Genomic DNA, 14,575 nt, shown 5'->3' on the forward strand with positions numbered 1-14,575 from the left:
TTCGACTTGTAAATTATATGAGATGTGGACAGTCAACCGTAGAATTTTCTGTTTAATTTCTTCCAACTATAATTATAACAGTTTTATTGTATCCTCTTATATCTTTTGCCAGTGAGAAATATGCTTTTTAGAAACAGAAGATCGTAGATGAAAAGATTAGCTAAATTGCTGGACACTTTATATTTTAATTTCGTTCTATCGAAAGGTGAATGTATTTTTGGACGCATTTGAATAATTCGAACTGCACGAAACACGTGATAGCAGATTCTATCTTCTAACATTGATTCCATCGATCTGTTAGTAGCTCGATGATATTTCTCGACGAAGTACGTGTAATAGTTCAATTGTAACTAGATATCAAGATTGACGTGTCAATTTATTGCGCCCGCGATACATGACGTGAACGTCAAAACAATTATCTGCGTTGAAACATATAGAACACCTGACAAAATTAAACAGTTTAATCTGTATGAGAATTGCGAATTCTCATCTACCGTAAATGCAATTCGTCGTGATCGCTTTTCGAGTTACCACTAGAAAATTCATACAGTCTTGTGTTATACTACATGCCTCGGGAAAAAGCTAATCGTTTCAAACATTCGTTTATTACCCAATAAACTAATTTTTTTTATCGTATTTATACTTCATAAGACTTCTTTTGTATTAGTAATCTACTTTAATTAAACGAAAGTGAGTTATTTATTGATTCAATATTATATTATTATTATATAAACTATATCTACATTTAGCATACGTTATAAGGTTATAATTATTCCTAAAATAAGAAAAGATATATTAAATAAAGTAAAGTCTGATGTATGATAAAGTATTGTTATTATTATTATTATATTATTATATCTGTTGGTTAATTTACAAAAAATTTCCTATTATTTCAGGTAATTTAACCTATTGACAATCTTCATAGTTAATATATTTCAATTCTGTCTCATTGTGGACCCATTAAAATTTCGAAACATATTATGTAACACATAAAATATGGTAAGTGTTCAAATACTTTTGTGAGCCTGCGTATAGGGAATTAATGATTACAATTATGGGCGAATATTGATCGTGTATTAAAGGTAAAGTAACGAGTTACTGGAAGGTTCATGTAATTTTCAGACTTGTTTCAAATTTTACCAATTTAATTATAACAGTAAAGTTTTACAACGATGCCAATGAAATTTCGAAATGACCCTTACGACGCGCGTAATATGTTCATAAAACTCTACCTACGATCGTTCCAATATTTTCATCAGCCACTGTGTATCACGCGTTAAAGCCAGAATGAGCTTTCAGCGAAATTATTCGAACTCGCGATCGAGGACGAGGATGAGGCTACGCGTGCCATCGTCTGAGCATCTCGAAGTGTAAGAACGAGCAGAAACAATGGTCCATCGTCGCCGGCGTCGATATCATCGCGAGTTCATCGGGAAATGCGACACGATCATGGGACGAGAAATAATCGTAATGTTGGTTGCCGTGTTTGGCACTGTGGACATTCTGAAGAGGAGGAAGTAGGGCGTGACGTTGGATGATGATGGACTGATTTTCCACCGAAAATCGCGGTCGACCCGATTCCGAACTTGTCACAGGGCCGAATCGTTGTGCAATATTCAGCCGCGCCTTGCAGCGTTGCTCACTGCCGCGGGACAACGCGCGGCTGTAACGAACCCTTCGCAATTAACGCGCGCTAATGTGACTTGTTGCGACAATAAATCATTCCTCTTGGCCGCGCGGGTAATTCTGGCTCATGTCCGGGGAGAGAGAGTGAGTGAGAGAGAGAGAGAGAGAGAGAGAGAGAGAGAGAACCGGTCCGTGTCGCACGCTGAAATCTGCATTGCTGTCTCGTTCGAAAGCGGACTGTTTGCTAAATGAAAAATATCGCCGGCGAACGCGATATGACTTTATGACGAGATAATTGGAGTGGAAGTGGAATTTTCAACCACCGATTGCGCTGTGGCGACGCGACTAGTCTGCTTTTACATCGGGTTTGGTACAATTCATTCTTTCTTTTTTTTTTATATCTAATTCTGATCAAAAACGCACAATTTTTGTTTTTAGCGAAATTGTTTCTTGGCTATATAACGATGTAGATTTACCGACGAAAGTAAAGAAACATTATGATCGCTTGGAAAATGTATATTTTTGATCTTCTAAGATACACCGGGTGAAATTAAAAATGGTATAAAAAGATAACAATCTATACGGGAAATTACAATATGTTTTTTTTCGATTATACTCGAGTAAGATCTACAATTAATATTTTTAAAGTTAAAAGAAACATATTTTGTTTGAATTTTATAACTACTTTTAACAAAAACTAAATAAAGAATGATCTAATAAGAGGTTGGGTAATCCTTGGATTTCATGACTGCATAACATTTGCGTGCCGTTGATTCAATTAGTCAACCACAACACGCAGTCGATATTTTATACTATATTTCTGTGGTGTTTTACATCAATTTCCTTTTATTTGTAAAAGATTTACCTTCTAATTGACGTCTAGCATAATTCCACGAATATTCAATTAAATTCAAGTCAGAAGATTAACTTGGTCACTTAATTATATTAACATTTTGTATCAGAAGAAATGTTTTAATTAATTCAGTGGAACGTCGAGCTATTATCGTATCGAAACGACCACTCTGTTGGTATTTTTTCGTTTGCAAATGGCGACATACGACTTTGCAGAATATTGCGATAAACGAATCTGTCCATAGTTTCTTTTATTTGTACTAGCAGAATGGGAGAAACAACATTACATTGTTATCGCTAAATTTCACTATTCGTTTTAGGTACTTAACATTAAAACTTGTTGTATATTTGTGCATGGACTATTATCTCTATGGTATTTTTACTTCCAACCAATGTACCTCAGAAGATAGAAAATATACAGTAATTTTCAAGCGATCATTACGTTTTCTAACTTTTGTCAGTAACTGTATGTGTATATTTTTGTAATTCTATCGCTATATTTTAAGTTTCCAGTACAATAAGATGCAAAGCATAAAATAGGAAATGAAAGAAAATAAGCGTTTCTATAAGTACAGAAACGCGTTTGCTAGTACAGGAAATGTGTTAAAACTGATCGATTGTGTATTTTCGACAATTAGGTGTCTTACATAGGCATAGACGTTAAGAGGGTAATGAAAACAACGTGACTTCACGATTAAGATGCGAAAAATGGACTCCGTGTATATTTTTCATGAGCTTGAAAATGTGTCAAATATATTTCAAATAAAACTCTTTAATTTGACTTTGGTCTCTGATCTTATCCGAGACAACCATATATTACAGTCAGTACTTTACGTTCTCCGTAGCTAAAATTTCCTGTCCAGTATTCTTTCATTCTTCAAATATGTTTCTTCAGTTGTTAAAATATTTGAAGATCCAGTTTTTTAATCTTTTAAGTAAAGCCATACTTGTATTTTTAAGTAAAGCACATTTATAATCGAGACTGAATACTAGGAGTAATGTAAGTACATACGAGTCGGAGCAAAGCGCATATATCCTGGATTTGGAGCGTTAGTAACCAAAGATTTGAGCTCGCGTGCAGTTGGGATATATTAGTTTAGATATGAAATTAGAACTGCTGTAGCGGGAATAGCATGGATTTGAAACAGAAACATGCCAGGGAAATACGATAGCAATTCTGTAAGAAATACTTGGGTACTACGAAATATTTGACTTTGTGGCACGTTGAGGAGGTGGATCGTTTAATAATACATCACGTTTTACAAAATTAAAGAGAGCAAGAGTAAAGTAAGACAGATACGTCGAGAAACTGAATGATTTTAAAGCGAGCTTTTGTAACTAAATAAGCAATAGAATGTTATTCCGTTTGTGGTTTTTACTATGCTACAGTGACGTTTGCTTGCGAAGAGATACAAAACGGATGACATTCAAGACTGGGTTCTATATCACGACGGTAGTATCTAGAATGTTTCTAAAAGACGCGTCATGAAAAATTCAAGCATGTCCAGTCATTTAAGAAAATCGTATTTTTTATTCGGCGCAATCTGGAAGTTCCCATGAAGAGCATCTAAATTCGTATATAAAATGAGGAGGAATTTTAAATCACGTTCATTTGGCACATTAGATCGAAAAGCCAAGAGAAGCTCGACGAGTTTTTTAACGTCGCGTCGTTTAAGAATTACGATCGTTAAAGGAACGCCATAAAGGGATGAAAATTCCGAGGCAATTATATCTCAACGGTAACAAGGTTCTATTCGAAATTTAATTGGCTTTTCGAATTTACTTAAGATGAAATAACCAACGAAGGAAAACGTGCTTGCTCTTTTATTTTCTTTAAACACGGCCGTCGTTGGATCGATACTTGGTCAAAGACTCTTTTCTCCCTTTCTTTCTGTTTCTTTTCTTTACCCTTTCCTTCCTTTTTAATTTCATTAAGAACTCCGCCCATGTAAATGATTTTTCATCGATGGTGAAAGTATTCTTGACAATTTTTACAGATTCTTTTTAATAATATTGCTTGGCTTCCTATTCGCGGCATGAATCCATTCGATATTCTGGTTTGCTATAAGTAAATGTAATCGACATAGTTTTCTTATCGCCATATTGCAATCTTTATTCTATAAAATGATTCATTCATCGATTCTACAAGCTGGACAGCTCCTACATAATGATTTATCAAACAGTAATGGTAATGAATTTAGAAATTACAAACTGTAGCTTCTACAAATTAAATGACGAATATTATTAGTACGTTTTACAAAAATAATTGTTGTGTATTACAAATAAATTGATTGAAGAAAGTTCGTTTATGATTTATAGAGATAATAACGTATAATAAAAACTGAATGTTGAAATGTAATGTAATTTTTGCTTTAATAAAACTCCGTTTTTTTAGAAAATCGAGTTATTCGTTCTAATTTAATTTTCTTCTGGGTGTATTTCCCACTTATTCTTTCACGAAGAGAAATACTTTCTCAGCTGCGGAGTGTTTCGAAATTAATAAAAGTAACTTAAAACGCCGTAAAGAAATTTTTACGCTAAAGGAGAAAACAATTTCTTACCTAATTCAAAATGAAGATACGGTACTTAAACAGCGAGAGCAACCGCCTTTAGTCGTTTTATTGAACGTATTAATGAAACCCTTCTCGTTGAAATAAACTTATTCTTTTATCAAATAATTAATATGTGAGGAAACAGTAACGAGAAGAGGACGTTTGTTCTCGTTTTTCGAAGCAGAAGCATCGCAGTTCTCCTTGATGGATCAATATTCGGTTAAGCGACTAGTTTTGTTTTCTTTCCTAGTTACGATATACATATAATATACAATAATATATTCTTTCCTTCTGTTAGTTCGAACATTCGTTCATTTGTTAGTTTCTCATTAATTTATGATCCGATGGTTACAATAATGTAGACACAAGTTAAACAATACCATTCGTTTCACTTGGAAACGTATTTGCCCAATACGATTGTCGAGAACATTAAATTATCCAGAACGTATAGTATTTATATCATTCGATGCAAATACACCCGAAATTATTTTTTCCGTTGCCAAAATATGATCCTTCTATTTGATTGATAACCGAGAGCAAATGTTTGCCCTATGTCTGTGTTTTAACAAGTCATAAAAATGAGCGTCCTTATAAAAGGATATTGGACAGCGTAAATAATACTACAGTCATATTATACAATTTGCGATTATCCTTTTCGAAGAATCATAAATATATTTGAGTTTATACTTGCAAACATTTATAATTTTTCTACTCCCGTAGAATTCTAAGCTTATCGCCGAAGGTTTGAAACTTTGAATTTGCAAAAATATCTGGGAATATCACAGTCTATTTATTGCTAGGCTAAATTTATAGAAAATTAAAACGCTGGACGCTTGTATGCACGGAATACATACGATACACGCAAGAAAATATACAAAATATCCAAAATAAAGCGTAACACATGTAAAAGCGGGCAAGACGTGATTTCTTTTGGAAAAATAAGAAAACAATATAGAATAAAATCTTTTTATTCTCGGCATAGTTTTCAAGAAGATCGAGTTTGGAAATGTATTAACTGTACTTGAGTCAGTTCATTTCCGATTGGACAGGACTAAATAATCGACAGTGGGTCATTGCTCGTGTAAAAATAAATGGAAAATGTAAAATAAAATTTGTTTGCTAGTCTCTTTGTTTCCAAGATAAATAAATTTAAAAGTTTACCATACGAATGCACAAGGTTGATTCTTAACCAAATGTGTTCAAACTCTATTTTCTTAAAAATAAAGCCTTAAATCGAATAATTTTATTCTACATTTTCACTTACTTTTACACGTAGAACGACTTCCAACCATTTCGATTATATATCCCTGTCTTGATTATATATTCGAAATAAACCAAGTTCAAGCATACTTGGTAAATTTGCAAACTCGATTTCCTCGAAAACAAATTCCAGAATGAAAACATGTTTTTCTACATCTTTCCGCAAACAACCATATCGTGCTCGTTTTTACATGTCGCTAGAGCGGGCCCTGTATACTAAAACTCAAACGATAAAACAAATCTCTATCTAGGTTCTATTTGTTAAAAATACGAATGTGCGCAAATGTTCACAGTCTACTTATCACGATATCCTTTTTTTCGTGATAAGTTCGCGCGAATTTTGCAATCTCGCTGAGATACTTCCGCGCGAACGATTTCCGGTCTCCCGATGCTTGCACGGTTTACCGGTCAGCGGGTCCGCTTCGTCGACAATTTCCCCCGACCCGTAATTAAAATAAACGGTTAATTAGCCGTGCAAACGGAAAGGCGTCTCGTGCGCATGCATGCGCGATCTTCTTGTAAAGCCGGGACCCAGTCGTCGCGCCGGCTCCCGGGACGTCTCGCCTCTCCAGACGAGCTTCAACTAGACTTTTTAAAGCACGGCCCGCTCACTACCCTCCTGGTCGAACGTCAAAAGAGCAGAGGCCATTTTGTGCGTCACCGGCGCGTGTTCCCGTTACGCTGTAATTGTCCTCGCACTTGTTGAACCTCGTCAACCGAATTTGATACAACCTCTCGGTGGATCGATGCTTTTTTCTGCTAGTCTTCAAAAGACTGTATTTTTTTTCTTTTTAATAAATTTAGATTAGGTTGTTCGGTAATTACTGCTTTCTTCGAGTATCTTATCGAGTATCGAGTAATTTAAGATGTTGATGTTAGTTTGATTATTTGATGTTTTTGTAGGTTTTGGAATGAGATTTCAGGATGGAGATTTGGAGATCAAATTTGCTGAGGTTCTTTTAATTCGCGTTCTTTTAATTGGTTAATTTTAATAGAGTTTCAAGGGAGAAACGAGTAATTTCTTGTCGTCTTAACATTGCTAAATGTAAGTGTCTATTATGAATGGAAACCTGTATGTTCGTTGAAAAATCAGAGTTGGAAACTGTTGTTTAGAAATGAAGGAATCACATGCGGTATAAACAGAACTATGAATGAACTGCGTGTTTAATATTAAAAGGGTTGCGTTATAATTATACGAAGATTTAAACGCTGCGAGCAAGTAACGAGAAAGAATTTATTCATCAGTCATAAATATTCTAACCACCCTCCTTCTCCTCCTATATCGATTTATGTTAAGCGAAAATTAAACGGTGATTTCATGGATTGTTCACACTTTTTCTACGCAGAAAGCTTCTTCTGTGTGCGAGGTACACTCGTTATTCATCGAGAGTGCAGCTTCTCGACGACACGTTCAGTGCAAACAGCCTTATCCGTTTCATTTTCACGTTCAACAGCCGACAGTCGCGTCTATTCGCCGTTCAGGGAAAAGGAATCGACCTATTCATCGTTTCATCGGTCGGCTGGATTTTCCACGAGACAGATCGCATCGCATGAAACGTTTTGCTACGTTCCATGCCATCGTACGGGAAATTTGCGCACGCACGTGCGTGCGTTGCACATGCGGGATACGCGACTCGATGAGAATCGATCGGGAACAACGCGTGGAATGATATTCCGGCTGACGAATAATAGCTGGCAGTTGTTGGCTGAACTCCAGACTAGTCTTTGACTCGGATGTAACTGTAAAAAAAAGCTAAAGATACATATTATACTTTTGGTCGACATATGATACTTGTAGTCGATATTGTATTTTTAAAATATATATAGTTCTTTCCCCTCTTTTCTATTGCGGATAGTATCCATAGTTTTTCACTATGGATGTGGTCCATATTCGAAGCTTTTATTATCTTTCATCAGGACCCTATAGGAATTTTTGGAACAAATCAAATTCAAATCTGGCTCATCAAGATTTTCAGTTCTTTATGGGCCCCACGTGAAAGACAAACGTTCAGTTGCAGCGACTAAGTGGCCATACATGTCTTTATTCTTTCTATCAGCTTCCATATATGTATATGTTATTTTCGTAGTGTCAAATTTTTGTAGGCATAGTAAGTGTAAGTGATCAACACATTCTCAAATCTTTATTAGCTACATCGCTCTTTCCATCACTATCTAAATTTCTTAATCAATAAGGTACTCACGAAACTTTAAGAAAACGCGTCCTTAAAGTAGACCTTCGCCCTAATCTATACAAATAGATCGTCGACTATGAAAAGCGATTTGTATTAAACATCAAACAGATTATCCCGTAAAGATCTTACAGGTATTCTCATTTTTATTCAATATTGTAATTCATATTCTGTGTTTCAACTCATTTATCAAAATCTGTTATATACTACGATAATTTGTTTCATAGAATTATTCATCTGCTTTAATTAACTTCAAAATAGAAGGTCATCTAGAAATTGCCATTAGTGCACAAGGGAATCCCCGAAGCTCTCGAGAACTTAAATAGAAATTATAACCGATAAATGAGGCGACATACCACATATATGTATGCATATTGGTTAATAAAAATTGTTTGCACTGGGGACTATATAATTTTTCCGAGCAGTGAATTTATAAGGCGCAATGAAATTGTGATATTTGAATATTATGTATATTAACGCAATACCGTGCTTTTTGAAGAATATCTACGTTATTTGTCAGTGGAATATCAATAACAGATGGTCGACAATAGCGAGAAAAATATTTTCAGACATTGATGGCGGTGATGGTAGTGGTTGATGCGGTTGCGTGACTAATTCGTATACGTGTCGACCAATGAGCTTTCGCGATCGAATCGGTTATTTTTGCACGCGTTGGCAAACCGAGTAATTGACAGATCGATAAATTGTCATGTAATCAAAGCGTTTATGTTTACAAACAGGAAATGGTAGTATCTGCTGGTTTCGGATAATTTTTGCCTGTTCTAGAAGTAGTTTCTTAAAATAGATTCTTATCTATTTATAGAGTCTTATAAACTTTTTACGAATAATAATATACATACATGTACATATATACGAGTATAATACAAGTCATACAAAAACAAAACTGATCGATTCTGTGCATATAAATAGTTTGCTTTGAGAAATTTTATTCTATGACTAATAATAATTATAACTCACTGTATACAATAATTATAACTTACTAACTCACGTATGAACTATATGACAATAATAGCCTGATACTAAAATTTATAAAAATTCGTAAAATATGGCGACGAGATGTCTGATCTAACATATATAATATAATGTGACGTACATATAACTTAACCCTTCGCGTATGGATTGTAGTTATAGTATATCAATTAAAATTCCTATGTATTTTACTCCTACATATAGCGCAGCTTGTGATTCAAAGCTTAACCTTCATTTAAAAGAATTGAGAATCATCTAGTTTGTTGTAGCAATTTACGATACTTTGAAATTAGGACAATCTCCTAATTCTGATGTGTCTGACAGTGACAAGATAATACTACTTTTCACGAGACAAAAGAAGCAAAATTCAAATACATATTCTGAATTCTATATTTCTCGAACAAATTCGAAACTAAGTAAATGATGAGTTAAACTCTCCTGAGTTTCGCGTGAACCATACTATATTTCACTAATGAAATAATCAACTTAGGGTAACTAACTATATTTACATCGATGTCAAACAATAACAGATTTCATAGAACAAAAGATCGCCACAACGAAAAATTAAATCAATACTATTGATTTTGTTCCAAGTCCATAAATCCACGTAACCGTTATTTCGTAAAACTACACGAAGTCACAAAGGGAATCCCGAAATGAATTTTCGACGTTAGATTAATATTTTTTGAGGGTTCATTTGATCATACGGCGGTTTTATCCTCCGTTTGCACAAATTTCAGAACAAATCCCGGCAGTAGATCCGTTTGGTCCGGCCAGCCGTTAATCGCCACACGCCTTCGGAGATCCAGGATTAACGATCTGAGGTTCTAAAACAAACATTCCGACCGGTGGCTGTGTCAGCAGTTGGTATGTGTGTGACGATTGGAACCGCGTCTGACTTGCAGCCTCTCCGTCAGGATTTTCCCTCGGTCATTCCTGCTGGCCATCCGCAATTTCTGTTCTTAAAGTCGAATTCAAATCTCCTTTCCGGCTTATTTATTATAGACCGATGTAATCTGCTTGCAATAATTCTGTTTGCAGCGCTTTCCTTCGCCCACTTGAATTTTTAAAATCGTACTTCCTTGTTTTCCTGCTGGATCGAATCGAGTTTTCATCGAGATTCTCCCTTCTCAGAATTCTCGTACACGTTGCGCAATAGTATTTTTCGAGCTTACGAGCTTCCCGTCTTAATTCGCGGCAAAATTCTTCGGACGAATTTTTGACAAAATTCAGTGAAGTGCGAAATTTTATATAGTCATTGAGGAAGTTTTGTTATTTCTTTTATAATAGAAAGGCAATGTACACCGAATTTTATATGAAAATACGTGTATTGTAATATAGAAAACATTCACACTTTCCAGAGTAGAACACCTGGTACATTATTTAATTTTTCTTGAAAGAAACCTTCGTTTACCATTTCGTAGTAGTGTTAACAAGATTATAAATTTGCATCAAACGCACACAGAGAAATTATTTTAACGATTACGACGATGAATAATTTTTTCGTCCTCCATTGTTCATCTTTCTTCCCTGCCATAAAAAGACGAAAGAGAACATCTTCTAAATCTTGATTACCTAACAAATAATAGATAAGTAGAAAATTGTACTTAAGATTGCTATATCGAAGAACGAAGTAACAATTAAAAACAACATACAATGTGCCTTCGTACTTACCTACTTATTTATCTAACCTTGTTCTAGTTACGAGTCGCGTCGAACGTACCTGATGGAAAGCTGATTATAAAAAGCGCATGAAAGTACAGACCTACATTCGGAAATTTTGTGCTTTCGTCGCGTAAGCTGATTACGGGAGAGGGGAAGGGAGGGGAAATGAAGCCGAAATTTCGTGCGAGGCTTCGCTGTTTAACCACTGATCGATATGTCCCGTTTGCAATACAGCAGTCGATCGGTTTCGTTAAGGGAGAAAAAAGTCCGAATTCATCAGCTCTGCTAATTCTATACCGCGTCTTGAGAAAAATGTCAAATCTATAATTGCGACTAATCGACGGCGTTCACGAAGGAATACGGAGTTCCCGGATTTCGTCCGATTTCGAAATCGGACGATACTACTCGTTTGAGTGGTAGACGACGTGTCCGAGAGTGGCGCGTTGCTATAGAAACCCACTCCCTCGTTGTGGCGTGGGTGGCGGTGGGCGTCAGGGGTTCTCAAAACGGCGACTACCCGTGAACCATGGCCAGGTGAAATCTGACATCGCAAAACGATCGGTAAAAATGCGGAAACGCGGCGATGAAAGGGAGCAGAAGAATGCTGGACGATAGTCGAAAATGACAAAGGGGGAGTAATGAAAGGAAAAAGGTTGAAAAAGAAAATAATATCGTATCGTCCTAGCAGAGAGATCGTAGAGGGAACAAATACTTGGAATTTTTTTTGTCAACGAACAATATGATCCGTAAAAAGATTCGTGGAAATCATACGACAGCGTTGAAATGTATCGTCAAAGATAGTGTATGCGGGGGATGAGATGTACTGGATGTACACGGAGAATCGTACGATGGTATACGGATGTAACGCTTTAACGCGGAGGCCATTGAACCTTGAAATGTACCTCCGGTGTATCTTGATAAATCAGATTTTCTGCGCTTGTTTTTATTCCTCCCGTTGGTTTGCCAGTGGTTGATTCGTATCGGGGACACGACATCCGAAATAACGGTTTTAATGTCCGATGAAGTATTTAACGCCGTGGACTTTGGTATTTGGGTGTTTTACAAATTTTATTGCAATCGTAAATGTGTCGTAAATTATTTTCATTCTGATATGTCTTTCAGCGATAATTGATTCGTAGGAAGCAGATACAGTCAACCACAGAATTATCTTTTCGACAATGATTGCACGAAGGTTGCCAAGTGTAATTCTATATGAAATTACAAAAATGCTAAACCACTATAGTTTTTTTTTTTTTTTTTTACAAAATGTATATTTCACAAAGGTATTTTATACAACGCGAGTCTTAAGTATATTTATTTTAAGTTTACTAAGTTTATTTTTAACACTTATATCTCATTATCGTACTAATGAAATTTTAAAACGTTTTATATTATACGTATAATATACGTATAAAAGATTACTACATGTAATAATTGTTCAAATGTATATTCATGTACATTCGTGAAGGTCCACGACTTTTTAATCCAGTATTCTTCGATCCGTAATCTCACTGTGGAGATTCAAACTCCGATTGAACCACCTTAGAACATACCGCCGTCCGTAACTTTAATACTGGAGAGATATGGAACGCGGTGTGCAAGTCACGTATGTACGTTCGAGCAGCCGTAAGAAGTAGGACGAACTAGTCAAATATCCGGTGGAAGCTACAGTAAGACGTTCCCCCGAATTCAATGTCCCTTCGTCATCATAGATTTTCTTCGAGCGACGCAATTCCGCGATGAGCGCGCGGGATGAGAAAAAGAAAGAGGAAGACGAAACGGTTCGAACGTCTATTCCTGTAAAATCCATTCAAAAATATCAGCTCCGTGTTCCCTCGATCTTCTTCCTGAAAAATCTGTTACGATGTAATAGGAATACGATGATCCCTCTTTTTCATCCCTCGAAGTTCGACTTATTTGTCCGGTGGATAACACACAGTGAGCGTTAAGTCCGTCGAACAATCGGATTCGACAGCGAAGAGAAGGAAGTTTCTTCGACGATTTCCTTGTGAAGCCATTGCCAGGCAATCCAGATGGGACAGGGTACGGGACGTGCTCGTTCGGATCGTCGACTTATTGTTAGGGTGGCGTTTGACCCTGAGGCAACTTTGTGTACCGCGATAAACCCCCGGAGATGGAAATCGGAACCCGTATTTACGGATGCCCGGTCGCGACGCGAATTTGTTCCCTCGTAAAGAGGATTGACTTTACCGTACATACATGCAAACATACGTCGACTGTCCTCCGGCACCCGTGTTTGTTTCCTCATTTTGGTCGCTTTCGTTCCTTTTCCTCTCTTTACTATCTCCTTTTTTATTTATTTTCCTTTGTTTCACGGATTTTTAATTTACGAATGATAAATACGATTTATTTGAAGTTCTTAGAGACAGATTTATTGCGATTAGTAGAAAATTATTATTATGAATTTTTCTTAGATAATAAATTAAAAATATGCAACGGGATTAATTTTAATTAGGGAGGCGAATTTTTTAAGACTACAAGGATATTACTATCTTTAATTTGTTTGAGAACATAAATTAATTTTTTTGAAAGCACAATCGTTTTCTCTTTTACTATGTCATGATTATTGAAACAAACTATAAGGAGAATACATTAAAAACGTGGAGTAACATTACGAATATACAGAATTAATTTTCTTGAAAGCAGAGGCTTACATAGGCAAATATTATTCCATACTTTCGGCTTATATTTTTACGTAGAATCGTTTTCTCTTTTACTACATCATGATTATTGAAACAAACTATATCTCAAAATATTATATTAATATAACAGTGATCTTTCACTCGTAACGAAATGTTCAATGTTCGATAGATCGAGGAGAAGAAATCAACATTTCAATTAATGTTTATTGTCATCTTGTTGAAAAAAGAAATCATATTAATCGATAGATTTCTGTTTCTTTTTCGTACCAAGAACGGTATTTGTTCTAAATTTAATATTTAAATATTTGATGTAAATTTCATGAATATAATGTAATATCTCTGATTACATCTATTTTAATTGATTATCGTCAAGGGCACTACGAAGTTTCTCAACAATCCAATAATTGGATATTAAACTTAATTAGCAATATAACGTCTAGTTTGCAATGTTGCAAACGTAATCATACATGATTTAAGCGAACTGAAGTGTTTCTCTTGCGAGATTAATGATTCCAAAGAGCCGTAAAATTTATCGTTGGTCCGTATTTTAATGTTTTTGATTTTTTACATTCGAAATGGGCCAGGATGCACGATACGACAATGATTTAACTTGAACGCGGAAAATTATGGGGAATATAAATTCTGTGGTCGTTTCAGAAAATAGACAAGAGAATTTGTCGTCGACTCGATTCACGTCGATACAGTTGTATACGGGATTGATTCGTCACGAAGTTAACCCATTTAAAAGATTGAAACTTCTTTCTTGCTGCCACCTTTT

The 14,575-nt window shown here is 35.6% G+C and overlaps 1 protein-coding gene across 4 annotated transcripts in view; it reads left to right on the forward strand.

Moving 5' to 3' along the window:
• Nucleotides 1–14,575, forward strand: part of LOC100648744 (pikachurin) — a 269,154-nt gene that overhangs the window by 46,512 nt on the left and 208,067 nt on the right. The window lies entirely within an intron of this gene.

Source organism: Bombus terrestris, chromosome 5 (genome assembly GCF_910591885.1).
Source record: "Bombus terrestris chromosome 5, iyBomTerr1.2, whole genome shotgun sequence".
Classification (NCBI taxonomy): Eukaryota; Metazoa; Arthropoda; class Insecta; order Hymenoptera; family Apidae; genus Bombus; species Bombus terrestris.